Raw genomic sequence first — 26,984 nt, 5'->3', positions numbered from 1 at the left:
AACCCTCATACGTTTATTATAGAAGGAATCATGGAGGATCATCATTGTAAGTGATGACCAGCAAGGAGATGGATGGGTGGATGCTGTGTGGCAGATCAGTGAAAAGTTGGCTGAAGTGTGCTTAAACTTAGCAATAGATTGTGAATGCTTCCAAAATCTGCTGTGAAATCACTGATACTCAGACATGAATAAATGGATTTACTTAAACAACTACCCTTTAAAAAGAAACAGTGTTACTTACCCCAGTACAATACCGAAGGAGTACAGCAGCGCCTCCTGGGACTCTTCTCTGTGATGATGTCATGGCAGTCTGAGGTAACTCAAAGGCAGTCATTGCCATGACAACCAAAGCACTAGTGACTCTCCCCAAACATACAAATGAACTGGAGTGAGTGAGTACTGAATGCATTATCTCTGATGTCATAAGTTACTGTTCAGGCAGCCGCAGGGGGCAGAGTGTGTGTGTTCATTTTTCCAAATTTTCCCGAACACAGGCACAAACCAAATATATTTTGAGTTCATTCCACACAAATTCTAATTAATGAAATTTAGTTCAAATGCCGCATGTCCTGTTTATTTAAAAAAAAAAAAAAAAAGGCTTCTGAACGGAAAAAAAAAATAGGTGAGACTCTGAGTTAAAGGCTTTGGAAAACAGAAAATTCTGATGTAGCCCCAACTATGAGATCACTACTGCAAGACCATAATAGCAGCAGCGATCTTTTACCTTTCAGTAGAAGCAGTTTATTAGACAAATTAGCCACAAAAAACTAACTGATGTTTATGAATGTTTATTATAAAATTATTCACTGCATGCTTATGAAAATGTCATTCTGTGAAGTCTAACTATTCCCCAATACTATTGCTTTGCATAATTGTTACTGGTAATGGACCATTTGTGCTGTGTGATTGGTTGCCTAAAATCACATGGTACCATTTCTGTTCCCAGAATTTTCAAAATTGCTAGTGGTACGCTTTCAGCAGAAATACTTGTGCGAATGCACATTTATAGCACTTCCTTTGTCTGTGAATATATTTTCACTCAAAAATTGTTCATTTAAATGTTTAAGGGAAGTGAATAAAGATGACTAATGGCCAAATGATTGTGGGCTTTATTTGAAAAATATTTTAAAAATACTTCCTTGCACTATTCAACCAGCTCTGACTTTGAGTTATTGTCATGAATATCAATAGTACCTTTAGATTATTTAGATATGCTTTAGGAATCATTTTGGGGATGTTATGTGTCCTGTGTTATACAGAAGGTCAGACTACATGATCACAATGGTCCCTTCTTGCCTTGAAATTTATGAATTATTGATTAATTTCTTACAAGAGTGACAGAGAATGTATAGGACGTAGCATAATTCATTATATTCATCCTGAGACATGAATACTGGTTTATATAAATAGATTGGGTCCTTTTGAGAATTTTTGTTGATATGGGAAATGAAAGTACTTCATTATTATTTTTATAAGCAATGGCTTGGAAAACTCAAATATATATCCTTACTCCGGTAAATCCCTGCAGTTACTGAGCATAATTTATTTCACTCATTGATGGCTTGATTAATGCAAGGATAAGTAAATCATTGGGCCTTCTTAATATCAATGAAGAAAATCGAGCTTTTACAAGAATATATTATATATTATCATTTCAATAAGCAGGGTGCACACTTACATGCTTGAAATACCCAGTGGAAAGTATGGAGAATATAACAGTTAAATTAACAAAAATCCTATATTTCAACAATGAAATGGGATTAGATGATCCATTACATGACTCAATCTAAATAACTCAAATGACTCAAAATAAATCTATTTCAAGGGGAACTATAAGGGATCATTTTTCTGGTGGTTTTACTACCACTGAGCAATGGTGGAATTCTTTGCAGGACCAGGACCGTGGACTGTAAATTTTTAATAGCAGGGCAGCAGCTGTCGTTGTGATTGTATAGCATTCAACACAAGGGGGCCTGGATCTTGACTGGGAACAATAGTAATAATAAATGTGTGGGTGGAAATTGGCAAAAGCCGGTCCTGAATTAGAATGAAAAGGCAAAATTTCCTGATAAATAGTTTCCGGGGGGGAGTAGGGATCACAAATATTGAAAGGACCTTATCAAGTTGTCTCATATGTACTTTATTATTTTGACTTTTATATTGTAAGTTATAATATACAAGTCACAACAAAGCACTGATTTTTTTTCCATCTACATCAATGCTTTCCCCCAAACATTTTGATTTTGTCATAAAAGCAGTTTCCAATAGGGAAAAAAAAATACTACTGGAGGCAGTAGACGTGGACCAGAACTCTGGAGATGTGGGTTCTACTTTTGGCTCTGCCATTGGCCTGCTGGGTGGCTGTGGCCAAGTCACTTCTCTATATCTCAGTTTCCCTAGTGGCAAAACGGGGTAACCATACTGAGTTCTTTGTAAAGCACTTTGAGAACTACTACTTTAAAGTGTTATATAAGATCTAGATATTGGTTTTATTGTTACTGAAGACAAGAAAATTATTCTGGATTGCATTCATAAGGGTTACAAATCAAACTACATTAATTACATTTGGGGGAAGGATAGCTCAGTGATTTGAGCATTGGCCTACTAAACCCAGGGTTGTGAGTTCAATCCCTGAGGGGGCCATTTAGGGATCAGGGGCAAAAATCTGTCTGGGGATTGGTCCTGCTTTGAGTAGGAGGTTGGACTAGATGACCACCTGAGGTCCCTTCCAACCCTGATATTCTATGAAAAGTATCAAAGATATTCAGCTGCTCTTTTTGTGACCAGTTACAATATATGGTGATTTATTTATTTATGATCATCTAGACTGTGTAGAGTAGATGCTCTGTAGCAGGAAGACATGTTCTAGACAGGTCTAGTTACTTCTTAGATCTGTCTATCTGACCTTTAGCTTGCTGTGAGACCATATTCAGCCATATTTCTGTCACCCCTGTATTTCATTCAAGATTTGCACAGATAACTATTCTACCTTTCAGTATTAAGGTCAAAAAAAGACACTTGGAAGATTTATAAGAAGTTTATTTTTGACATTTGGCTTCAGGTTTGTCCCATATGGACCTTCAACTAGATCATAGACAAAGACATGATGAAAAGAGTCTTAATTCTCACAAATGGGATAAATTCACTCCACTCTCATAAACTTGAGTAAGCAAGCAGTCAAAGTACAAAGGAGAGAGAAGGTTGGGATGATGAAATCCAACCCAAGGCTAGGCCATGAAGCTGTTTCAAACACCTAGTTGACCCTTTGGTTATGTAGCCTGAGACACTAGCTGTGCCACCACAGCCACACTGCAGACCTAGGGCCTGTATGTCTACTCAAGCTGTGACTCACACCTCCCAACCGCTGCTTAGATGTACCCTAAATGTGGACCACACAACCCCTGACCTAATCCACACCTTCTCTTGTCCCCCATCTTCTTAAGGAAGAGTCCTAAAAGGACTTACTGGAGAATGGATTTCCTTTTTATAGAATTATATCCCTACTAGAATGCTGTAAGACGGAACATACAACCTATGCAAAGGATCTGGTTTTTAAGAGTAATTTCTTTACAACCATATAGGTTTTGGAACTCTCCCCCTGTTCCTGCCCCATCTTCTTCTTCCCAAAGGAACCTAAAAAAAAATAAGGTAGGCAGCTAAGTGTCACTCAATTTCAAGGGGATTTGGGTGCTTAATTCTTAGGCTCTTTTTCAAAAATAATCCCAGCCTTCACCCTTATTAAATTCAACAGAATTTTTCCATAAGGGTCTGCTGGCATGAGGACCCTCACCCCCCATAACACAAAGGACATACAAGGACTTACATCCCTGCACAGCCACTCCGTCAATAGTGCCCAACCTAACCTGAACACAGGACTTAGTTGTGCTTTATGCTGCCTGTCATCTGTGTGTGATTTTGTATCATCTGCAACTTTTGCCACCTCACTGTTTACCCCTATGTCCAGGTAATTTAGGAATATGTTGAATAGGACTGGTCCCAGTACAGACCCCTGGGGGACACTACTATTTACCTGACTCCATTCTGAAAACTGACCATTTATTCCTATCCTTTGTTTCCTCTCTTTTTAACCAGTTATTGATCCATGAGAGAAACATCCCACTTATCCGATGACTGCTTACTTTGCTTTGAGACTCTGTTATAGTGTTTTTAAAAAGTTTCCAGGCATTGGTGGATTGCTCTTAAGAACAATATAGTCAAAATTGAAAAGCTCGACAAAAACGGAGTAAAGATGCTTAGATTAGATATGTGTGGGATTTACACACAAGAAAACATTACTAAACATTAAAATTATAGTTGCAGGGAACTTAACTGAGGCTGTTAAAATTCAGAAGGGAACAGTAAAATCAATCTTTCTTCCTTCAATTAGCCCATAATAAAAAAATCAAGGGGCAACAAAGTTAAGGATATGTACCGTTAAAACTTATAAAGCAAAATATACTCACACAAAAAGTGTAGTCATCCTGTGGCATTCACTGACACTGGAGGTTAGAGCTAGCTGCTATGAGTCAAACTCTGTTCTCAGTGACACCAAGGTAACACTGGATAATGCCTCCTTAAATTTCATCTGCTAAAATGTTGCAATCACATTTAAGTTCATCTGGCATTTTTTAAAATGTCAACCAATGACTTACTAAATGAACAATTTATGAGTAAGCTTTACCCAACCCTTTCTCCTTTTCCTCCTCTAACTCATTGCTCAACATACACTTGTCCTTTAACATTTGTTTCTACTTTTTCTACATTCTGAGACTATCTTTTAAAATTCTTGGCTAGAACATGCCCAGCCCAGTATGGGTGTGGGACACTGACCCCTTTTGCTACTGCACTGTGCTAGGCATTAGCTTCTCTAAAGGATATTGGGTGAATGCAGCGTTATTACCCTGTTACCGTACTCTGCAATCACCAGCAGAAGTTGCTTTGTGCAAGAGGGAAGCACAAGCTGCATATTTTTAAAGAATGGAAGGCCTTCTGGGGCATAGAGGCAGTATATACCACAGTTGAAGGAATTCTGCCTGAGTCAGCAAACAGTGTGAAGCGTGACATTGCCTTTGGGCCTGTCTCATTCCCATTGATGGAGCCAGAAGACAACATCCATAGCCATCACTTTAATCATTATCTGTTATTTTTCCTAGACTAAAAAAAAAAAAAAGTTCATTCTGTAAAAAGTGACAATTATAACATTAGTAGGATCTATAGTGTAAAGAGACAGAAGCCATCTTGGAAAACAACTACCATATTCTGTGACCAGAGAGGCCATTTAAAAGTATGTAGCAGGTCATTATTTTAAAATAATGTTTCCAAGTGTAAAAGAGGGTTAGTATTGTACAGAATAAAAAGTTGCACTTGCACTAAGTCATTTTTTGTTAACATTTGGAATACAGTTCTTCCAAATGTCAGTTACGTAGTTACCATTTAAAACGGATACCAGCTCTTCCACTGGTGGCTGAAGGTCTAAATGGTTCCTGTCAGTTTTACATTAACAATATAGTCTTTAAAAAAGGTAAAAGTCCTCAATGCATTCTCTGATTTCAAAACATTATCTCCAAAGTTTGAAAATATTTGACTCCATACTGGTATTTTATATAATATGAAGCAAAGTGGCTCATTTCCAAATGAACTTTTAAAATCCCTCTTTATCACTCATTGCTTCAATCCAATAAATAAAATAGAACCTGTGACCCAGGGAGTTCTTGGTGCCAACTGGCAGAAGTCACAGGGGTATATAGGATTAAAGGGTTTGCCTAGGTCTGGTTGCTACCTAGTAGTTTGTCAAAGGATGTCATGTCACAATGATTGATATAGTCATTGCAAAATGTATTTATGGATAATATGCACAAAGTTATGTTTATATACTCAAAATTATGTTCTTACAGTTTGAGAGTTGGGGCTGGTCACCAGAAGGTGATAAACAAGTTTCTTTCAGGCAGGAGATGCTTATTTGCCTGTCTGGCTATATGTCAATTGATATTGTATACTTCACAATGAATGCCTATTTACATGGAGCAAAATGCTAATCAAGGGTTTGAAAAGTCTCCAGGGGAGATTCTATGCGGAGGAAAGAAATAAAAATAAATAAATAAGTAAATAAATAAATAAACCAAACAGCAGAGATTACCCTGCTTATCAGTGAAGACAATGGTTGGTTGGAACTATATCTGGGATACAGATTTACACCCAGGTATCCTTCACCTAAGGGACAAGCTGTCAGCTGTCTTGTTTTATGAATGGAGGATTACAACCAGTCTGGCTGTATAATGCTGGTAGAGAGACTGTTGGAGCTAACCTGTATGTGACAGAAGAATGTTTTGTTAGTTAAATTTAGGCTCTAGAAAGCAGGTTATGATCTCATTTTTGATGTAACCATTTGGTTCCATTAATTCTACTTGCTTCTTCTCAAATCTCTGTTCTTTGTTAAATAAATGTCTACTTGTTTTCACTATAAACAAATCTAAGTGTTGTGAGTTGAGTGGAGTGGTGATCCTGAGGTCAGGCTGGGGTGTACTGTTCCTTTAGGAATAACTGATCTGTGAATTCTGTGAGTATCCAGCAGACCAGAGGCTGGATGCTCCAGAGAGAAACTTGTCATGCTCAGGGTTGGAGTGTGTATTGCTTATCTGTAAAGGACAGGGGATCCTGCGCAGGCTGAGGTGGGTGCTTGTGTTGCCTCTGGCTGGTGGAGTTGGGGAGCTGACCCCTGGCAGCCACGGTCAAGGCTTCTTCAGGCTAAGGGAAGGTGGCAATGAGGAACTTCACAGTCCTGGGTACCCCCAGGAAGCATCACAGTACCAGTGGCGTAGCCAGGTGGAGGATACAGGGGGAGCAATAAAAAAAAGGCGCCACTCGCTGCGGTGCTTTTACTCACCCAGCGGCACTCCGGGTCTTCGGCGGCGGGCCCTTCACTCGCTCCGGGTGTCTTCGGCGGCGGGCCCTTCACTCGTTCCGTGTGTCTTCGGCAGCACTGAAGGTGGCACCCTTTTTTTTTTTTTTTTTTTAAATCGCTCCCCCGGGTGAGTACAAAGGCGCCAGGAAATTGACAAGGCGACGATTGTACTCAGTGGGGGAGTGGCCGCTCCCCCCGCTCCTCCCCAGCTACACTACTGCACAGTACCCCTCCAGTCTTGCACCTGATTGTTTTAATCTTGACCTTGCTCATTTTTCTTGAAAGAAAAATGCTAACTCTTTCCCAGCGCATTTAAATAATATCTTTATTTTTTTAAAATTCATTATTTGTCGATGAAAACAAAACCAAACTCTCTCTCATTACTCTAGATAATTTCTTCTAAAGCAAACTGATACCATGTAGCGCTTTCTAGATCAATTTGTATCACTGAATTGCTTGTCTGATGAACAGACAAAAATTCAGTGCTTAATTTGTAGACTGCTTACAGGAAGGTTGGTTTTGTGATTAAGGCACTCAGCTAATACTCAGGAGATTTGGATTCAGTTCCTGGTTCTATCTCACTCTTCCTGTGCGATCTTGGACAAGTCACTTAATTTCTCCTTGCCTCATTCCCAATCTTTAAAATTTGGATAGTAATATCTCCTTTCTTCTACTCTTTCTATTCAGATTGTAAGCTCTTTCTGGCAGGGATTCTCTCTTCTGTATTTGTTCAGTGTCTAGCAATATGGAGCCTTGATCTCATCTGAGTCTCTATATGCTATCATACTACAAAATCTGTCAATATTTCTACCATTCTAAAATGGTATCAGGTAGATAACCATTGGAACAGTTTACTAATAAATGTGATAGATTTTTCTTGTGGTAAAAATCAGTTGGCATCTTTAAATCAAGACTGGATGTGTTTCTAAAGAGTTATGCTCAGTTCAATCAAAAAGTTTTGGGCTAGATAGAGGGATCACTTAGTGAAATCTATGGCCTGTGTTAGGCATGTCAGACTCACTGATCATAATGGTCCCTTATGGACCGGAGATTCTATGAAATCCTGCTCTTTTGTCAAGAGCTGTCCTAACTAGAGCTAGAGGGGGAAAAAGTGAATAAACTATTCATGGAAAAATGCAATTTGTGGTTAATCAAAACTGATAATTTGGGTCAAATTTGGGAAAATGTTTTTGGTGGGTGAGGAAAGGATAAAAGTTTAAAAAAAGTTTCACTTTTTTTGTTTGGGTAACATTTTTAGGATGTTTTGAAACAAGATGTCATAACATTTGAAATTGTAAGTAGGTTAATCTAAATAGAGAAAAAGGGTGAATAGCCACCTTCAAATGAAATGAACTAGTATTTGTTTTTGTTTTCCATTTTAATGAGAAAAAAAAACAAAAGATTGTTTTTTCAGGTCAGCCCCAAATCAGGGTTTCTCCACCCCGCCCTTACCCTGTGATTTCTCTTATTTTTGTTTATCCACAACAAAAAACAGACAAGAATATCCCAAGAATTATTTGCCCAGCACTAATCCTAACACAGCAACATATATGAGGACTATTGTTGGGCAAGTGTTTGTGTGTTTTGAATCAGGGTATGCCCATAGCTTACCTGAGAAGCATTTTAAAATGCATGAACAGGCTGGCTGATAATTTCCCCCCCCCACTATTTAACCATCCCCATTTTTTCCTATAATGCATCACAGATATTCAGAATTCTGAAATTTGATTGATCATATTTGTTTAATAAAAGTAAATTGCAAGCATTTTTCAATAACAAATATTTATTTTCAGCTCTTTATCTTAGACAATTATTACTCTATTCCTCTCCCAATATATATTCTGCTGCTTGTCTCCTCACTTCTGGCCCTGACTGATCCCCCCACCTTCCTTTTCACTTTTCTCCCCTTTTTACCTTTGTTCTCCTTTCTCCCAGCACCTAATCTCATCTCAAAGTAGAGGTTGTTGTTATTACATCTAACAATGGAAGGTCATTGGCTCATAGCACAATATTAGGGCTCAGAGTCTGTTTAAATACTTTTGGCCCAGGCCCTCAAATGGTGTAAATCAGCATATTGTGAGAATTTAGATCATCGGAAGGTGTTTCAACTATGGGCTTTATTCTTCAGGAGGAAAATTGTTATATGAATATGATGTGATGTCTCCTTACACAATTCTAAGCACTTTCCCCTTTTACACAGTGGTGTGCATGCTGCCCACAGCAGCACTTCTAACTGGCATTTTCTAGTTGGTTTGTCTCCAGTGTGGCTTTCCAGTTTTATCCACAGTTTAGACTGGCATAAGTCAGATTTCTGCCTACAAGATAGGGTTCTCTACCATCATTCTGAGCTTCCCTTAACTGTTTTTCTGTCCAGGTTGTTCTTTGGACTGACATAATCCAAGACCAGATGAGGGCTTATTCCGAACATAACTGTTTGATAAACATTCTGATTTCTGAACTGGAGAACTGAGCACCATTATCAGCGATAACCTCATCCCGAGTGACATGCCTGGCAAATAGCAAAAACACTATTGTTTTATTGTAAATTCACTTAACTCAAATTTTTCCTGGGTATTTTAAGTATTCGTCCATTTAATGGAGAGATTCAAACTTGTTTAATTCAAATAAATCAGCTCAATATTTCATAGCTGAACAGAGGTCCCAATGGATCTTTTTTTTTTATTTGCACAACTTGTTATAGACACTGTGCAAAGCTGTTTCACTAATTTCAAACCCTCTTGAATATCATAGATGGCTCAGATTCTGAGCCATGTTATAGGGTTCATGTGGTGCTTGGGATCAATTGTTGGGAAAACAAGACAGCAAAGAAGGAGAGAGGAAACATATCTAAATAAAGTATAGATACCCCAGTTTTATATAAATCCAATGCAACGTCATTGGCTTAAATGGAGATACTCATGATTTACACCAGCATAGGCAAGTTGAGAATCATACCCATTAGCTAATGTTATACTGAATGCCCACACATCATTACAAATTTCAACGCAGGGACCATGTCAGAGGTGGGGCTGGGAGTGGGAGAAAATAGAGCCATAATGCAAGCACTGTTGGTGATTCCACACTGAATGGCGTCAGAATTTTTCAGAAGCTCTCTGCATAATCTAACATGGCTCCCACTGCAGTGTGTTTGAAAAATCTCACTCATAATAGAAACCTATGGTGCTGCAAGCTGCTGTGGAGATAGAATACCTGAGTCCTCAATGAAGCTTGCTCCAGGCCCCACCACAGCATTTAGACCAAAACTGCCACTGTGATTATTATTGAAACTTCTCTTAACTTGTTAATTTCTTTCTAGCCCCAGAATGGGTTAATTCAAACATTTTTTAAAAAAACCTTTGATGCTTTCTCTCTGGCTACTTGCCAAACTTTTCCCCCCCCCAGTCCAAATAACTTAACAGCTAAGAGCTCTGAATGTCACTTCTCTGTTAGTTTGTCAACATTTAAGTTGACCCATATCTTAGGAAAAGAATAAGAGACACTGATACCATATAGGGCTTTTCAGAACAGCCAGATACAGCAACCAGTCTGGTATGTTGTTCCATGTGTGTAGACATTTGACCCCATGTAGACCCCATGTAGATCCCTATTTATTTCAACAGGACCCTGTAGAAGAGACCTACCTGGTTTGGCTTTAGGCCTGTTCATTGCTTCAGTTCCCCTCAATGTCAAACTTCAGTTTTCCCTCTCTGATGGTTCTATGACTCCTAGTGCATATAGGTTGCTTCAGGGACTTAGCCCTCCAGCTAAGAAACAAAAGTCCTCCCTAGCAGGAGTCAGAGTCCAAACAGAAACACTCCAAACACTTGTTCGACACAGCCTTTGCTCCCAGAGTCGGTCTTCTCCCACCCCAGTCTTTACCCCATCACTTGGGTTCAGTTTCTAATTTTGGGCTTCAGTCTTTTCTTCCCGCTGGTGGTGGCATAGAAGGAACATACACCCCATCCTTTACTATAACCCCTCAGTCTTCAGACCCTAAATAATTGGGCTATTTGGCCTATAATCTAAACTTCCTCATCTTTCTTTCCCAGGGTGTCTTCCTACATGTTCAGCATGACCAGTGGTCCTTTCCTGGCTATTCTCCGGGCCTTTAGTGAATCATCCCCTTCCAGATCTGCTTTCCCTGGGGTCTCTTACCTTACTCATCCCTTCACCTGGGGAAGTGGAGTAAACTTGGCACAGGTGTAGCAGAGACCCAGCCCAGGGTCCAGCTCACCCTGTGACAGGCCCCAGGCAGGTACCGGGGTCTAGGTACAGACTTCATTGCAGGGTTGTTTCCTGTGTCCATAGGGCAATATTTCTTAAAGGCATCTCCATTCAGTACACATCCATATTAGCAGGCAAGTAATAAGCAATATAGAGCTGAGAAAAACAAAATATCTTGATAAGAAATGTGCACTCTTTCTCTCTTTGGCCCTATTTAGAAATACTTGTTTTTTTCCAGACTGCTTAAAGTTGGGCTAGCTGAACGTCATGAGAGAAAGATATTTTCTACAGTAATTCATAGACTCAGACTCTCTCTCAGTTCTAACAAGTCAGGCCTCTGGAAGGAAACAGGATAGCTCTCTTCACTGGCTCTGACAGCTACAATACTTCTAGCATTGTAAATACAAGATCCAAGGCAATGAACTAACCAAAAAGCAGCTGCTCTCTATGCTCATTTAAATGAGCAAAACACTAGTATAAGATTCACTAAGAATACCAGCATTCTGTTTTTGTTTTTAAAGAAGACTAGCAAGAGGTTCAGATTTGACTTCTGTAGTTCTGCAGTCAGTAGTTACTTTTGCTTGTTTATCATAAGCTTTCATATCTTGAGCACGTCTCAGAGTAAAATGTCTTATCATTTAATAACTATTTGTCACTATTGCATTACAGTAGCAAAATACCGTCTATTTTGGATGTGCAAGTAATATTTTTACCCACACCTTTCTGACTTTTCCCCTACACAAACAAAATTTACATAATTAAGTTACCATCTCTCTCCTCCCCCCGCTCCTATCCCTCAGGGGGGAGGGATAGCTCAGTGGTTTGAGCATTGGCCTGCTAAACCCAGGGTTGTGAGTTCAATCCTTGAGGGGGCCACTTGGGGATCTGGGGCAAACTCAGTACTTGGTCCTGCTAGTGAAGGCAGGGGGCTGGACTCGATGACCTTTCAAGGTCCCTTCCAGTTCTAGGAGATGGGATATCTCCATTAATTTCTAATTTCTTAATTTCCCTCCCGCAGTGTTTGTAGGGCTTCTGTCACCTTACCGTCTGAGGGTTATATGTACCTATGGGGGATGGTCTAGACAGTATTTGGTCCTGCCATGCGAGCAGGGGACTGGACTCGATGACCTCTCGAGGTCCCCTCCAGTCCTAGAATCTATGAATCTACGGTTAAAGGATAACAGTAAAGATTTTCAAAGGCACTAACTGCAATTAGGGCATTTAGCTCCTATTGACTTTGAGAGTGGTAGCCGTGATAGTCTATATCAACAAAAAGAACAAGGAGTACTTGTGGCACCTTAGAGACTAACTAATTTATTTGGGCATAAGCTTTTGTGGGCTAAAACCCACTTCATCAGATGCATACAGTGGAAAATACAGTAGGAAGACACACACACACACACACACACACACAGCATGAAAAAATGGGGGTTGCCATACCAACTCTAACAAGACTAATCAATTAAGGTGGGCTATTATCAGCAGGAGAAAAAAATTAATTCCAGTTCTGCAGTTTCTCGTTGGAGTCTGTTTTTGAAGTTTTTTTGTTGAAGAATTGCGACTTTTAGGTCTGTAACTGAGTGTCCAGGGAGGCTGAAGTGTTCTTTGACTGGTTTTTGAATTTTATAATTCTTGATATCTGATTTGTGTCCATTTATTCTTTTGCATAGAGACTGTCCGGTTCGGCCAATGTACATGGCAGAAGGGCATTGCTGGCACATGATGGCATATATCACATTGGTAGATGTGCAGGTGAACGAGCCCGATAGGTTGTAGATCCTTGATGATGATACACCATCCTGAAGGATGATCCCTCACTCGCACAGATCTTGGGAGACAGGCCAGTCCTCACTTACAGACAGCCCCCCAACCTGAAGCAAATACTCAAAAGCAACCACACACCACACAACAAAAACACTAACAAAGGAACATATCCTTGCAACAAAGCCTGTTGCCAACTCTGTCCACATATCTATTCCAGGGACACCATCATAGGACCTAATCACATCAGCCACACCATCAGCAAAAAAAATTCAAAAACAGACTCCAAAGAGAAACTGCAGAACGAGCATTAATTTGCGAACTGGACACCATTAAATTAGTCTTGAATAAAGACTGGCAGTGGATGGATCATTACACAAACTAAAAACTATTTCCCCATGCTTATTTTTCCCCTACTGTTACTCACACCTTCTTCTCAACTGTTTGAAATGGGCCATCCTGATTATCACTACAAAAGTTGTTTTTCTCCTGCTGATAATAGCCCACCTTAATTGAGTAGCCTTGTTAGAGGTGGTATGGCAACCCCCATTTTTTCATGTTCTCTGTCTAGATAGATAGGATTGTCCTACTGTATTTTCCACTGCATCTGATGAAGTGGGTTTTAGCCCATGAAAGCTTATGCCCAAATAAACTGGTTAGTCTAAGGTGCCACAAGTACTCCTCGTTCTTTTTATTGACTTTGAAAATCTCACAGACAATGTCGAAGCCAAATCCTGGTCCTATTTGTTTTGACAGGACCAGATTTGGGCCATCTGTGCCTGTATTTGGTGGGCATCATTGCCTTCCTCAATGACCTACCTATCCTAAAGGATTAAAGAAAGGATCTCCATCTTAGCTTTAAGGAAGCCAGAATGGAAGGGGCGGGAAGAAATGACAAAAAAATAAAATAAAATAAAATAAATCTTTTAGCAAAATTTTCAGAGACTTATGTAAAGCAGGAGTTGGAAGAAAGCTGTCAGGTGTTTACGTGCACTAAGGGTAGGCTATGAAATCTGCAGTTGCTATGAATTGAATGTAAGAGAAAATAACTCATTATGAGGTATTTTGATTCCAGTGGCAAGTACAATCAGGGAAGAGGATATACAAGAATCAATCCAAGCAAAAGCAGAGCTTCAACTCAATATGCTGATTAGCAATATCTCTATTGCCGGGAATAAAGAGCTCAGGTGTTTTAGGAATAAAACACAAAAATGCAAGAACAGGAATCAGTGATCTGTTGGAGGAAGCTTTCTGGAGCTCATGGGAGCTTCTTGTTACAATTCTGCCACATCATGGAAAGGTTGAGGTAATTGGCCCATCTCTTAATGAATTAATTACCTTTCTGGACTCCACTACACAATCCCTGCCAGATATGACTTGCTCCTGGCATTTTATTTCTGAAGAACCCATTTTTAACCTTTGGAATGAACCTGATTGCACCAGGTAACAGGTATTTTACCAAAAAAAAAAAAAAAGTTCCTTGTATGACATCTCCCCATCACAGCTCCCCTCATATCCTTTACTGCTCCATTTCTCTTTTGATTTCAAATTACATACGATGAACACCGTGCTATACTAGATAAAACATGTACATTTTGCCTCTTCTTCCAACACCAGTGTTCCTTTCTGACACCAGCGTCAATCCTCTGCCAAGCAGCTGTAGAATGTCTGTGACCTTGTAGGTCAGCTTTCTAATGGAGAGGCAAAATAATCAGTGACGTGAAGTATATTCCAAGTGTAACTTGTTTTATTTACAGACATACACCAGTCAGGAAATGGAGGTGCAGACAATCTCTTTTTTCCAGAAATTTCAGTCCACCAACAATGCTCAGCTCCCAGGGAGCAATTCTGCCTCAAGAATTGACTCTGATCAGAACCTAAGGCAGAGAGCAAACTCCTGCCACTCTCAGTTCTGCTTCCTCTGTCCCAAACTCTCTCTAACTTTAGCTCTTATTCAACAATACAAGCATTTCTCCTGAAACTAAAAACTCGATTGCATGTTAAGAAAGAACTCAGAAGACTGTTTGCAACAGCACCACCTGGTTTGACCTTCCAGAATAGATACATATGGAAAATGTCTTTAATACAAGTGTGCTTGCCAGGTGCTATTGCCTTCTATCTTGGTCATGGTAATGAGTGTGCGCTTTAGTCAACCAAAAAGGAGTTCCTTACCCCCTTTTCTTCAGTGCACACAACTCTGTTCATCACAGGCTAAGAGAGACATTTTGAAGAATAAGATGAGGACAACACATGCCCCACATGAAATCAGCCAGGGGAGAAGTAAAGTCCCATCAAAAGGAGCCATGCAGAGGGCCTGCTCTCACACTAGAGAAATTGCTCAGATTATAAACTGGAAAAAGATTATCACCTGGGTACATTTGGGGTGAAATTCACCCCTGAGCATGGGGCCAACACAAGGACTAGTCACCACTTCAGTCCTACTTAGGAAGGAGACTTTAAATAGAACTTAAGTGGTACACAGAATTGGTGCTGGTCCTCTTCACAGGAGTGAATTCATTCTAAAATAAGTATATAAACCGGAAGGGTAGTAGTTTACAGGTTCCCCTAAATCAAGCGCTGGCCACGAGGCACAAAGAACCTAGAAAAGTGATTTCTTAGCCCTGGTCTTCACTACGAGTTTAGGTCGAATTTAGCAGCGTTAGATCAATTTAACCCTGCACCCGTCCACACGACAAATTCATTTTTGTCGACTTAAAGGGCTCTTAAAATGGATTTCTGTACTCCTCCCTGACGAGGGGATTAGCACTGAAATCGACCCTGCTGGGTCGAATTTGGGGTAGTGTGGACGTAACTTGATGGTATTGGCCTCCGGGAGCTATCCCACAGTGCTCCATTGTGACCGCTCTGGACAGCACTCTCAACTCAGATGCACTGGCCAGGTAGACAGGAAAAGCCCCACAAACTTTTGAATTTCATTTCCTGTTCGACCAGCGTAACGAGCTGATCAACACAGGTGACCATGCAGAGCTCATCAGCACAGATGACCATGGAGTCCCAAAATCGCAAAAGAGCTCCAGCATGGACCGAATGGGAGGTACTGCATCTGATCGCTGTATGCGGAAACAAATCCGTGCTATCCAAACTCTGTTCCAAAAGACGAAATGCCGGAATATTTGAAAAAATCTCCAAGGGCATGAAGGATAGAGGTTATAACAGGGACCCGCAGCACTGCCGCGTGAAGTGTAACAAAGAACCAGAGAGGCAAACGGCCGCTCCGGATCAGAGACCCAGAGATGCCGCTTCTATGATGAGCTGCATGCCATTCTAGGGGGTGCCCCTACAACTACCCCACCCCTGTGCTTCCCTCCTCCCCCACCCCTCCCGGGCTTCCTTAGCAGTTTTTCCCTCCATTTGTGTGATGAATTAATAAAGAATGCATGAATTTGAAACAATGACTTTATTGCCTCTGCAAGCGGAGATCAAAGTGGGGGAGGGGAGGGCAGTTGACTTACAGGGAACTGTAGAAAGAGTGAACCAAGGGGGCAGGTTTTCATCAAGGAGAAACAGAACTTTCACACCGTAGCCTGGCTAGTCATGAAACTGGTTTTCAAAACTTCTCTGATGAACAGCGCGCCTTGCTGTGTTCTTCTAACCGCCTGGTGTCTGGCTGCACGTAATCAGCGCCAGGCGATTTTGCCTCAACCTCCCACCCCACCATAAACATCCCCCCCTTACTCTCACAGATATTGTGGAACACACAGCAAGCAGTAATAACGATGGGAATATTAGTTTTGCTGAGGTCTAACCGAGTCAGTAAACTGCGCCAGTGCGCTTTTAAACGTCCAAAGGCACATTCTACTGCCATTATGCACTTGCTCAGCCTATAGTTGAACTGCTCCTTACTACTGTCCAGGCTTCATGAGCCATGGGAGCAAGGGGTAGGCAGTCCGTGTGCGACCGTGTGGTGCTGCAGACTGGGAGAGCAGCCTGAGGCAGAAGCCTCCAGCTGGCATGATATTCCAGGCAGGACTGAATCTCCATTAGACAAAACTTAAGAAGAGAATGACCTGGAGTCATTCCCATTTTCGTCCAGGCGCCCCCGACCGACTTCACCGAGGACGGCCGGGAGCACCCATGTCTGCCCAAGCACCCCTGACTAACCTAACCGAGATTGGCCAGGATCACCCATGGGATGACGGCAGCGGCTAGCAGTTGTCTTGTACCGTCTGCCATAGGCAAGGCAAGGGGATGCTGCTGTGTAGCACCTCAGTACTGTGTCTGCCAGCAGCACCCAGGAGACATACGGGGACAGTGAGCTGAGCGGGCTCCATGCTTGCCGTGGTATGCGGTCTGCACAGGTAACCCAGGAAAAAAGGCGAGAAACAATTTTTTGCCATTGCTTTCACGGAAGGAGGAAGGGAGGGGGGGGGGCTGACGACATGTACCCAGAACCACCCGCGACAATGTTTTTGCCCCATCAGGCATTGGGAGCGCAACCCAGAATTCCAATGGGCGGTGGAGACTGCGGGAACTGTGGGATAGCTACCACAGTGCAATGCTCCGAAAGTCGACGCTAGCCTTGGTACTGTAGACGCATACCACCGACTTAATGTGCTTAGTGGGGACACACACAATCGACTGTATCAAATCGATTGCTAAAAAATCGACTTCTAATAGATCAACCTAATTTCATAGTGTAGACATACCCTTCGTCCACATGAGAAAACCTGTCTTTCCAGGTTGCTTGTTTTTGTAGCCTAGAGAAAAGACCACAGATACAGTGGAACATAGAATCATAGAAGATTAGGATTGGAAGAAACTTCAGGAGGTCATCAAGTCCAACCCCCTGCTCAAAGCAGGACCTACCCCAACTAAATCATCCCAGCCAGGGCTTTGTCCATGCTAAAAACCATGCTAGAACCTGGTTTCAGCCTGACAATTATATTGCAGTCCTACTCACTAGTAAATTGGAAGCACTGTGGAATCATTACTTTGTGTGAAGGGGGTGCTCAGAAATCAGGTCCTTTCAGTGTTGTCCCACAGAGCAATGCTGCAGAGTTTAAAGTGCCTACTAATAGCTGTTGAAGCCAAAGAAAGTGAGAGTGCACTTCAGTATCTTTTTCTACCAAACAGAGCTCTTCTTCTAGACGCTACTTGATGGGCTTGTGCATAATGAATGCTTGATCCAGTGCTGAAACCTGCACTGCATCCCAACAGATCTAGATCTGTGTTATATAAGTGTTAATTCGAGAAGTAAATGTGGTAGTGCAGTCTCTGAACATTGACCTTGGCATGATGGCCGCAGTTCAGCGAAGTTCTCAAGCGGGAGTTTAAAACTTAAGCTTGTGTATAAGTCCCACCCTGCCCAGCAAAGCATTTAGACAGCAATAAATCCCACTGACTTCAATAGAATTGGATTAGGCCCTAAATTTGCTAACATAACAAAGGTCGCTCTCTCAGGAGCAACACAGTGATGCTTTTAGATACAACATATGAGGCAGGGGTCCCAGTGTAAGAAAAATAACCCTTCCCTTCTTCCCCTCCATGGCCTCTCCTGCTTTAAAATTAAATTCCAGGCCTGAGTAAAATATACTAGAAGTGTAAAATGTTTACTGTGCAGAGTTGTGTGAAACTGAGTTAACATGTTTACAGAAATAAACCATGTATTTGAAAAACCACTAATAAGTAGCGGAGAGCTGATTACACTCCTATAATTTATCTGTCTATCTTAGGGTTTTCTATAGCACAATCAGCACAGTACCTAGGAACTGAAACATCAAAATATTTAATCACTCAACCATATTTTCTAATTCCCATTTCTTTTGTGAATTCCTCCATTCTTCATTAAAAGCATTTAAATGTTTAGTTTGTGAACTGCTGAAATGGTAGCCAAGAAATAACCTGCCAGAAAAAATTAGGATGTTCATCATAGTAATAGGAAGAATAACAACAACAAGAAGAATAAGAATAAAGCTGTCTTATCTGTTAAGATAGTTTCTATTGTAAACTTGTCAATGGATTAAATCAGACAATAAGATTCTCTGCAAGGTCTCTTGTGTTTTACACTGTCTAAGCACATTTCAATAATTGTTTCTATTGCCCTTTATACCTACTAAACGAATGATGAATAGATATTAAAAGTCAGGCTCAGTAGGATTATTTATGTACCATATTTCATAAAACACATGCTTAATTAAAAATCATTAGTGCAATTATGAACGGCATAGAGAAAACAATGAAACGTATTCAAAAAGTACTATTAAACAGTTAATTAAATTCCTCCCCCTCTATCCCCCCAGACCCTATGAATAAAGTCAAAGTACTCCATATCCATACTTAATGTCCCTATTTGGAATTATGGCCACATCTGTAACCAATGTTTTTGCTAACACCAATGGTAACTATTAACAAAACTGTGGGAGAAGTCTGCTTTTGACCAATACTTGTTTTGTGGGATTAGTAATCTTAAACCTAAAATTAACAGAGCCTGCTTCCTGCTCCTTGCACATTTCATGATTTTGTATTTAACAGCAGGTATTGCTAGCAAAATGACCACTGGATGCACATCCTGTCCATTCCATTTTCCTCCATAGGAAGGCCAAGTCAAAAGGGAAATGGCCCCAACAGTGAGGGTTCTATATGTAGCTTTCTGTGTGGAAGCTATGTGACAGAAAAAAGGTGTTACACACACTCCCACCTGCCCACTCCTGTTCCTTCTCCATTTTGTACTGCAGAGTTCCCATCGAAAATACCAAATCCCAAGGGAAAACCTGAGGGCTTCTCCATTAGTGACTTTGTAGTTTGCCTCCTCAAGCCCCTGACTTTTCAATATGGAGACACTCACACAAAATGGTTTCCAACATCTTTTCTATTGGAGGTATTTCTTTAAAACCTCCTGCTCCTTCTGTAACATGTAGTACAAATTGTTATGTAGGTTGTGGAGTGAGGGAAGCATTGACTAAGATCATTCAGTTATAATTTTGACCCCTCTATAGTGATTCTCATTAACAGTAACATTCTCAAGATCTGCTTTGAAGAGGAGTAAAGTTAATTTTGTGCTTACTCTCATCAAACAAGACAAGTCAGACTCTCTCAAACTGACTGCATTGCTAAATGCAAAATAATAAAAATCAGAACTCTAGCTTGAAATTGAGCGAGTGACTCGAGCCATTCACATGACACCTGCAAAGTTTGGGCAATAGGACTTTAGATTATACAGATTTGCCTTCTACCTGTTGTGATGCTGTATGATTGAAATATGACCATCATTAATATTCCCACTGTTAGGCAATTGTCACAAATCTTGTGCACAGTATGTCATGTAAGGGTCAATGGAAAACAGTTATGATTTTCTAAATATGATTATCCTGTTTAAATCCACATATCTGTGCATCTGATGTTGTGAATACTGGCTATAGATCTGTATCCTAAATGTGTTTGTTCCTGGAGTAACACGCACCAGGTAAAATCTGCATTTAAGCCAGACATCTTTGTGTTGATGGCCCATCAAAGGCAATTAACTCCCCCAATGGGCCATAGAAGAAACTCATTCCGGCCAGATGACTCTTCCTGCAGATGCCTTAGCCACCAAGTGGCCAATGGCTTGCCCCTGTGAGTCAGGAAGCCACATAAGTGCATGTGACTCGCTCATGTGACCCTGGACTCCATCCTGTGTACTTTTCCACAAAATATGCTGTGGGCTTTGTTTGGGACAGTAAAATTCTATCCACATGGCAAAGGATATAAAAGACCCTGGAAAATCTCCATATTGTCTTCATTTCCTACTTCGTTTCTCTGGATTGGATTTCTACCAAGGAAGCTCTTAACAAGGACTGATGATCCCCAAGCTGAATTCAGAGAGACTTTTGCAAACTAGCCGTTTATTCCATCATGGCTTCAAACTTGATATAAGAACTTTGCAATCACTTATATGTATATGATTTCCTTAACAATTTTAACTCTCTTCTTCTTTTCTCTTATAAAGAAACCTTTAGATTTTAGTTACTAAAGGATTGGCAATAGTGTGATTATTGGGTAAGAGCTGAGTTGTATATTGACCTGGCTATGTGGCTGATCTCTTGGTTTTCAATAACCACTCATTATGGAGTCTAATACAGTGATCGGCAACCTTTGGCACGTGGCCCGTCAGGGAAATCCACTGGCAGGCCGGGACAGTTTGTTTAACTGAAGTGTCTGCAGGTTCGGCCGATCGCAGCTCCCACTGGCCGCAGTTTGCCGTTCCAGGCCAACGGGGGTTGCGGGAAGTGGTGCAGACCGAGGGATGTGCTGGCCGCCGCTTCCCGCAGTCCCCATTGGCCTGGAATGGTGAACCGCCGCCAGTGGGAGCTGCGATCATCCAAACCTGCGGATGCTGCAGGTAAACAAACTGTCCCAGCCCACCAGCAGATTTCCCTGATGGGCCGTGTGCCAAAGGTTGCCGATCCCTGGTCTAGTATGTGGGTGGTGCAATAAGTGCTGGAACACCTAAAGAGACTGCATTTTTGACTTCTTGTTAACCAGTGTCGTGAGACAGTAGTTTACTTTTGTTACTGGGTTAGTATATCTACCAGTAGAATAACCAGAAATTTGGGGTGAGTTTGCCCTATTTCTCGGTAGTTTGTCCTGAATCTGGTATTCTCAGCTGTGAACTCCTGAGACACGGTGACACCTGTGAAGTGATTGTCTTGCACAATCAATTATACAGTTTTCAAGGTAAGATTAAAGAATTCCCTATCTTCTCTAGTTCACATATGGGTGCCATAATCTGCTTCAGAAATTAGTTCTTATTTCATTTACATTATACACTTGGTTACTCAAGTATTGTCACATCAAAATGAAACCTTTACCTATACAAAAAGCATTATTATTTTTATCATCAAGTTAAACATTGACCACGACAGCAGCTCCTCAAGTATTTGTTTGAAGCTGATTAGCTGTATAAATTTTTGAAGAACCATTTTCTGCACCAGTTCACTGTAATTACAAACTGTCAGTGTGACAATGAGATTCCTTACACTAAAATACACACTAATTGTTACAAGAACAAAGGCCTGATTTCTATAGCTAAACATGCCAGACAGAAGGAGTCTGCTGATTTATATTTATCCACCTTCTTTCAGAAGTAGACTAATGAGAACATTTATATTTTTAGTTACGGGGACCATTGCAAGGACAATAAGTACAACCAACAATGTCATGCAATTGTTGGCCTTTCAACTTGCTTTAGTGTTTTAGAACATAGACTTAAGGTGAATATAGTGCTTTGGAGAAGTTGTGTGATCCGGGGGTTTATAATGGCCTTGCACTACTGTCAGCATGAAGTCCAGTCTGAAATATACCAGGAAGGATCCTATAGTGGCTCTTAACATTGGAAAACAATTTTAGAAGAGATTGCCTGGTATGGATGAGTCAGATAGACACTCTTGTTCAAAGTCAGGCAGAAGTGTGTGAAAAGAATTTATGCAGGTCTCCAGGGTGCAATCATTGCAGAGATTGCCTAGCACACTGCTCTGGACAAAGTCTAATGATGAACCCCAGGAAATGTCCCAGGGCAAGTGGCCATAGTATTATGGTTCATCAACACACTTTCTGGCACTAGCCTTACTCAAATGGAGTACTGCCTTTGGACAAAGTCAAAATACACTTGATGGTAAGATGATGTGCTATGAGGCGCCTCAAATCATTGAGAGTGGCCAAAGAATTTCTAAATACAATTTTTGCGCTATTTCTCTCGGGAGCTGGGCCCAACCATACAGTAAGTCCACCAAGATAAGAGCTCCATGACCCATGGACAATGAACAAGGCAGAAGCTACAACTGTGTAAAAATTTTCTACATGTACCACGTACTGTTTCCAGGCACATATCTAGTGTGGGCATTCTGATAGTAAGAAGCCTGCAAGCTAAATGTGTGTGTGTGTGTGTGTGTGTGTGTGTGTGTGTGTGTGTGTGTGTCAAAAGTAACATCTTGTATTAGTTTCCTTTGAAAATCCCAGACCATGATTTAACTGTTTGTATTAATGTCATGTGTCCATACGGAGTATTGTATTATGCTGTGTTGTTCATGTAGGTACTTCATAAGAGTACAAGTATTAATCAACATCTTGACAGATGTATAATGCTTTAGTTTGATAACATATTCTAATGAACAGTGGAACAACAATACTAAGCAAGTTCTATGGCAGTGAAATAATTTATCAGCATCTCAGCTATATATAATGTGATTACATGTTACTTTGTTTCCTGAGGTGCTAGGGATGGGGTTAGGAAATGGGAAAATTATACAACAGCACAATTAAGAGGTTATACTTAACCTCTAATGGCACATGATAAATCATTTGATACAATTCTCCCTGTTCAGTCAGCAAACATGAAAACACAGATTTAATCAAGAGTTGCTTTTAGTACATAGTGTATTAAAATTGCAACTAGGGTTTTGGAAGAAAAATTCTATTGGTGCTCTGATTTCTGAGCAATCAGAATATTAGGAGATGCATTAGGGGGAAATTCAGGAGATGGAAGGTAGAATCACAGGGTTTGTGGAAGGACTAAGGTATTTGGGGAAGTAGAAATTATTCATTTACATATTTTCTGAAACACCTGGGATGATATATCTGGTCTGTTTTGAAATGTCCTTTAAAAAATAACTGGAATATGGAGGGAAAAAAGTTTCACCACATTGGACACCCATAGATTATTTCCTGAGATTTTTCTTTCTTGATCAATAAATGGTAGTGGTTCTCCCTCCCTCTCTCTCTCATTTCATCCCCTCTAAACTTTCTTGACACCTGAAATGACTGCTTCTTGGAACAGCTAGTCCTGGAACTCACAAGAGGAGAGGCAATTCTTAATGTAGTCCTAAGTGGAGCACAGGATCTGGTCCAAGAGGTGAATATGGCTGGACCACTTGGTAACAGTGACCATAATATAATTAACTTTAACATCCCTGTGGTGGGGAAATCACCACAGCAGCCCAACACTGTAGCATTTAATTTCAGAAAGGGGAACTGCACAAAAATGAGGAGGTTAAACAGAAATTAAAAAGGTACAGCACCAAAAGTGAAATCCCTTCAAGCTGAATGGAAACTTTTTAAAGACACCATAAGAGGCTCAACTTAAATGTATACCCCAAATTAAAAAACAGAGAACCAGAAAAGTTCCACTGTGGCTAAACCTCAAAGTAAAAGCAGAGAGAGACAAAAAGGCATCCTTTAAAAAGTGGAAGTTAAATCCTAGTGAGGAAAAATAGAAAGGAGCATAAACTCTGCCAAATGAAGTGTAAAAATATAACTAGTAAGGCCAAAAAAGATTTTGAAGAACAGCTAACCAAAGACTCAAAGTCATAGCAAAAAAAACTTTAAGTACATCAGAAGCAGGAAGCCTGCTAAACAACTAGTGGGGCCACTGGATGATCGAGATGCTAAAGGAGCAGTCAAGGACGATAAGGCCATTGAGGAGAAACTAAACGAATTATTTGCACCGGTCTTCATGGCTGAGGATGTGAGGGAGATTCCCAAACCTGAGCCATTCTTTTTAGGTGACAAATCTGAGGAACTGTCCCAGACTGAGGTGTCAATTGAGGTGGTTTTGGAACAAATTGGTAAACAAAACAGTAATAAGTCACCAGGACCAGATGGTATTTGCCCAAGAGTTTTGAAGGAACTCAAATGTGAAATTGCAGAACTCTAGTTTGTAACCTATTATTTAAATCAGTTTCTGTACCAAATGACTGGAGGATAGGTAAGGTGGCGCCATTTTTTAAAAAAAGGGCTCTAGAGGCAACCCCGGCAATTACAAGCCAGTAAGACTGACTTCAATACCAGGCAAACTGGTTGAAACTATAGTAAAGAACAAAATGGTCAGACACAGATGAACATAATTTGTTGGGGAAGAGTCAACATGGTTTTTGTAAAGGAAAATCTCGCCTCACCAATCTACTAGAATTCGTTGAGGGTGTCAACAAGCATGTGAACAAGGGGGATCCAGTGGATATACTGTACTTAGACTTTAAGAAAGCTTTTGACAAGGTCCCTCACCAAAGGCTCTTAAGCAAATTAAGCAGTCATGGGATAAGGGGGAAGGTTCTCTCATGGATTGGTATCTGGTTAAAAGCTAGGAAACAAAGAGTAGGAATAAATGGTCAGTTTTCATAATGGAGACAGGTAAATAGTGGTGTCTCCCAGGGGTCTTACGGGGACCAGTCCTATTCAAATTACCTGGAAATAGGGGTAAACGGTGAGGTGGAAAAATGTGTAGATGATACAAAACTACTGAAGATAGTTAAGTCCCAGGCAGACTACGAAGAGCTACAAAAGGATCTTTCAGAACTGGGTGATTGGTTAACAAAACAGCAGATGAAATTCAAATTTGATAAATGCAAAGTAATGACATTGATGGAACAATTATTGGAGGGACTGTAACTGAATTCCCTAAATGCACACCCACATTTTTCCCCAAAGAAAATAATTTGATACAGAAACTGTTGGGTGGTTTTGGTTTGTTTTGGATGAACTGGAGAGTTGAACTTAATGCTCAAGAATTTTTAAATAAGAGACCAATTACAATCAAAATAGCAAGTATTCTAACAAATTATTAAATGTAACTTGAGAACTACATCTAATTGATATCAGGGGACAAAGCAATCCTAGAGAGAGAGAGAACAAATAACTCCACAATCATTATGGAATAGATCACTTCCTCACACCTCAAAGATTCTTAGACTTTAAGGCCAGAAGGGACTATCATGCACATTTCAGGCTACAGTTTACCCACCTACTCCTGTAATAGACCCATAACCTCTGACTGAATTACTGAAGTTCTCCAAACATGGTTTAAAGACTTCAAGTTACTGAGAATCCATTATTTACTTACTGTAAACCTGCAAGTGACCCAGGCCCCACGCTGCACAGGAAGATGAAGAACCCCCAGGGTGTCTGCCAATCCGACCCAGGGGAAAATTCCTTCCCAACCACAAATATAGTGGTCAGTTAGACCCTGAGCATTTTGGCAAGATGCAACAGCCAGACACCTGAAAACAAAGGCTGGAGAATAGAAAGAAGGCAACATTTTATTCTCTGGATGATCAGCTAATTGATCCTACTCAATAGAAAAACCAAATATGAATCCACAATTAAATCCTTGTGCTGAACTGAACTCACTGAAGAGTCAACGATTTCAGAAGACTTTCAATATCAAAATAAAATTTATAAAACAGCACCACAAAGGATGTAACCAAAGATCCATACTGGAAAGTCTCAAAGCTGAGTTTGGAGGCAGAAAAATGTTTATTTTTGACTTAGAAGAAATGAAAAGTTCTCATGCGCAGGCACTGAGCACATGCCAATTATTTAAATTTATAGTATCAGAGGGGTAGCCGTGTTAGTCTGGATCTGTAAAAGCAGCAAAGAGTCCTGTGGCACCTTATAGACTAACAGACTTATTGGAGCATGAGCTTTCGTGGGTGAATACCCACTTCGTCGGATGCATGTAGTGGAAATTTCCAGAGGCAGGTATAAATATGCAAGCAAGAGTGAGTCAGGCTAGAGATAATGAGGTTAGTTCAATCAGGGAGGATGAGGCCCTCTTCTAGCACTTGAGGTGTGAACACCAAGGAAGGAGAAACTGCTTTTGTAGTTGGCTAGCCAGTCACAGTCTTTGTTTAATCCTGAGCTGATGGTGTCAAATTTGCAGATGAACTGAAGCTCAGCAGTTTCTCTTTGAAGTCTGGTCCTGAAGTTTTTTTGCTGCAGGATGGCTACCTTTAAATCTGCTATTGTGTGTCCAGGGAGATTGAAGTGTTCTCCTACAGGTTTTTGTATATTGCCATTCCTAATATCTGATTTATCCTTTTACATAGGGACTGTCCAGTTTGGCCGATGTACATAGCAGAGGGGCATTGCTGGCATATGATGGCGTATATTACATTGGTGGACGTGCAGGTGAATGAACCGATGATGGTGTGGCTGATCTGGTTAGGTCCTGTGATGGCGTCATTGGTGTAGATATGTGGGCAGAGTTGGCATCGAGGTTTGTTGCATGGATTGGTTCCTGAGTTGGAGTTACTATGGTGCGGTGTATAGTTACTGGTGAGAATATGCTTCAGGTTGGTGGGTTGTCTGTGGGCAAGGACTGGCCTGCCAC

This window comes from Terrapene carolina, unplaced genomic scaffold (genome assembly GCF_002925995.2).
Source record: "Terrapene carolina triunguis isolate 2854851 unplaced genomic scaffold, T_m_triunguis-2.0 Scaffold210, whole genome shotgun sequence".
Classification (NCBI taxonomy): domain Eukaryota; kingdom Metazoa; phylum Chordata; order Testudines; family Emydidae; genus Terrapene; species Terrapene triunguis.
Note: the sequence above shows the minus strand (reverse complement) of the source record.